Source organism: Mesoplodon bidens, assembly GCF_964165515.1.
Source record: "Mesoplodon bidens genome assembly, chromosome: 10".
In the NCBI taxonomy this organism is placed as follows: domain Eukaryota; kingdom Metazoa; phylum Chordata; class Mammalia; order Artiodactyla; family Ziphiidae; genus Mesoplodon; species Mesoplodon bidens.
The window spans coordinates 68,491,535-68,495,278 of NC_138172.1; the positions used below are offsets into that span (position 1 = coordinate 68,491,535).

A 3,744-nucleotide genomic window follows, 5' to 3' on the forward strand; every position below is an offset into this window, starting at 1 on the left:
GGACTTGAGGATATGGGGAGGAGGAAGGGTAAGCTGTGACAAAGCGAGAGAGAGGCATGGACATATATACACTACCAAAAGTAAGGTAGATAGCTAGTGGGAAGCAGCTGAATAGCACAGGGAGATCAGCTCGGTGCTTTGTGACCACCTGGAGGGGTGGGATAGGGAGGGTGGGAGGGAGGAAGACGCAAGAGGGAAGGGATATGGGAACAGATGTATATGTATAACTGATTCACTTTGTTATAAAGCAGAAACTAAAAAAAAGAAAAAAAAAAAAGAGTGTGAACCCACCCTCCTTCCCAGTGCCACACCCTCTACCAGGAATCAACCAATGCAAGGTCCACCCCCAATCTGTGTTTGGACTCCAACCCTCCAAGTTTCCTGGAGGGATGTCTTCTTCCTTCTCCTCGGTGAGACGTACCTGAAAGACTGTGAGCTCACTCTTTCCCAAGCCAGGTAAGGACCAAGGACCAAAGTCCCCCAGCCAGAAAGTAGTCTCAGAATAGTCTTTTGGGGGAACTCCCCGGCAGTCCAGTGGTTAGGACTCAGTGCTTTCACTGCCAAGGATCCCAGGGTTCAATCCCTGGTCAGGGAACTAAGATCCCATAAGCCCTGTGGCGTGGCCAAAAAGAAGTCTTTTGGTTCCTGTGCAAAATAACTGTGTTTAGGTCTTGTGCCTAAAGTACTCAGTGAATCTCAGTCTGCATTCACACTCTCCTATCTCAATGACGTTTTCTGTCTCCACAGTGGCTCCCAGAATCTCCCCTCCCTCAGTTGTTTCTGGGTCCCCACTGTAAGTGGGTGACTCAGGCGACCGTGACGATGGCCTGGCTTTGACATTTGTACTGCAGCCCCAGCTCCTTAGCCCCAGTGGGCATACTAAGAAATAGTAGGGGACTTCCCTGGTGGTGCAGTGGTTGAGAGTCCGCCTGCCGATGCAGGGGTCACGGGTTCGTGCCCCGGTCTGGGAAGATCCCACATGCCGCAGAGCGGCTGGGCCCGTGAGCCATGGCCGCTGAGCCTGCGCGTCCGGAGCCTGTGCTCTGCAACAGGAGAGGCCACAACAGTGAGAGGCCCGTGTACCGAAAAAAAAAAAAAAAAGAAATAGTAGGAACAACAACAGCCATTTGTGAAATGTTTATTATATGTCAGGCCCTTTACATGCATTATTTATTTTTACCCCATAATAGTGTTTATAAAGTAGATAGTGTTGTTTTACAGATCTGGAAAGTGATGATCAAAATGATAAAATAGCTTTTTGCTCTATCTACTGTGAGAATGAAGACCATTCTCAGCAATCAGACTGTCGACATTCCAGAAAATGTCAACATTACTCTGAAGGGATGCACAGTTATTGTGAAGGGCCCCAGAGGTACCCTGCAGAGGGACTTCAATCACATCAACGTAGAACTCAGTCTCCTTGGAAAGAAAAAGAGGCTCCGGTTGATAAATGGTTGGGGATTAGAAAGGAACAGGTGACTGTTTGCACTATCTGTAGCCATGTACAGAGCATGATCAAGGGTGTTACACTGGGCTTCCATTGCAAGATGAGGTCTGTGTATGCTTACTTCTCCATCAACGTTGTTATTCAGGAGAATGCTTCTCTTGTTGAAATCCGAAATTTTTTGGGTGAAAAATATATCCGCAGGGTTTGGATGAGGCCAGGCGTTGCTTGTTCAGTATCTCAAGCCCAGAAAGATGCATTGATTCTTGAAGGAAACAACATTGAACTTGTGTCAAACTTGGCTGCTTTGATTCAGCAAGCCACAATAGTTAAAAACAAGGATATCAGAAAATTTTTGGCTGGTATCTATGTTTCTGAAAAAGAAACAGTTCAGTAGGCTGAAAAATAAGATCTGAGTGATCCAGCTACAGAAACCGCAAGAGGCCAGACTCTTTTGTGATATTTTAAAAATGAATAAAAGCTCTTTTGACTTGGGAAACAAACAAACAAACAAAACAAAACAAAATGATAAACTAAGATGCTTAAGGGACACTGCTAAATGGCCGATTAAAAAAACGTGTTAGTCAATCTCCAAAACATGTCATTAACCATGGGACCCCATTGTTCTGCACCTCAGTTTTCACAGCTGTACAATGGGAATGTCAACGAAAAAATTAACCAGTCTAAGGAAGAAATGGAAATTTTTATTCAAGCCAAATTGAGGATTATAACCTGGGAACAAGCCACTCAGAAAGCTCTAGGGACTGTTCTGCCCATTAGAGGTCAAAGCACAGTTATATAAGGTTTTGAGACAGAGGTCTGTACATTAAGTGACGTATTATTGACAGGTGACACAAAGCGAGTCATGGTCATGGGTCATGGTGGCCCCTTACAAGATTAAGAAGGAATGTTATAGTTTAAGGAGTGGAGAAAGTTGCTCCTTATGGTTGAGCAGGTATTTCTGCCAGTGGGGAGGTTTGGTCGATGCATAATGCAGACACGCAATGCACAGCAGAGGGGAGAGAGGCGGCCAAAGGACAAAGAAAATTATTTATGTTTAAATTTTCCTTGACTTGCCTTAGAATATGAAATTTTATTTCATTAGGAATAAATGATACTGACCATTCAGAATTACTGGGAAATTTCGAGGAGTCGATCCACATGAGCACTTAGCCTGGGGCACAGTACAGGCAGGGTTAGGTCTAGAGGAGCCCACAGTGGGGTCTCACCTGAGGGACTGGGGTCCACAACTTTCTCATGGAACTTGCTCCAAGCCTAACAGTGTGAGTGAAGCCAGCTGGAATAATTCCCTGCACTCCTCTTTCCTGTGTCCTAAGGTAGACATTGCCCCTCCTCCTATCTCCCCCTCCCGTCGCTCTGGCCAGGCTCTCCCACTCCCTATATCAAAAAAGAAAGCACTTGGTCAATAATGGCTTACACCAGGCTTTCTCACCGTGGCTCTATTGACATTTTGTATAATTATTTGTTGTGTGGACTGTCCTATGCATTGTGGAATATTTAGCACCATCCCTGGCCTTTACTCACTAGATGACAGAAGTAACCCCCTTCCCATAGTGAAAACCAAAAATGTCTCCAGACATTGCCAAAGGTCCCCTGTATGTCATCACCTCCAGCTGAGAACTTCTGGCTTACACAATAATAACATGCAATTATCTAATTCAACCAGGAGTCCCTGAAGGTAGGTGTAATTCCAGGTTTGGTGCAGCAGGTCGATGAAGCCAACAGGGACCAGCTTTATGCTGGTGTTCATCACCTCATGATCACAAGGTGGCTGCCACAGAACCCACTGTGCCATCATCACAATTCTATTCAAAGGCAGGCAAGAGGGGCAAAGTGGTGGTATCTTTTGTGGCTTCACCTTTAATCTGAAGAGTTTTCCCAGACACTTCTCAGCAGATCTCTCTTACATTTTATTGGCCAAAACCAGTTATATGCCCACCCCTAGCTGCACAGGAGGCTGGGAAAATGACTAGGTGGCCAGAGAGAAGGGGGTTGGAAATGCGGTGGGCCCTGCATGATACGGCAGTATGGGCAGTCCTCGCACCTGCGGAAATTATTTTTTTGTCTGCTCTCCTCAATAAACTGTGAGCACCTTTAGGACGGAGCCCTCCTCAGGTTTTCCTCTGCATCCTCAGGACTTAGCCCAGTGCTCAGCACTACAAAGGTGTTCAATCAATTCTTTTTTTTTTTTTTAGTTTTTTTTATTAATTAATTTATTTATTTTTGCTGTGTTGCATCTTCGTTTCTGTGCGAGGGCTTTCTCTAGTTGTGGCAAGCGG

The 3,744-nt window shown here is 45.4% G+C and overlaps 1 pseudogene across 1 annotated transcript; it reads left to right on the top strand.

Moving 5' to 3' along the window:
- The first annotated feature begins 1,278 nt into the window (after window positions 1-1,278).
- LOC308623978 (large ribosomal subunit protein uL6-like) lies at window positions 1,279-1,841 on the top strand (annotated as a pseudogene). The gene has a single exon. The product of its transcript is annotated as a large ribosomal subunit protein uL6-like (transcript).
- The last annotated feature ends 1,903 nt before the right edge of the window (window positions 1,842-3,744 follow it).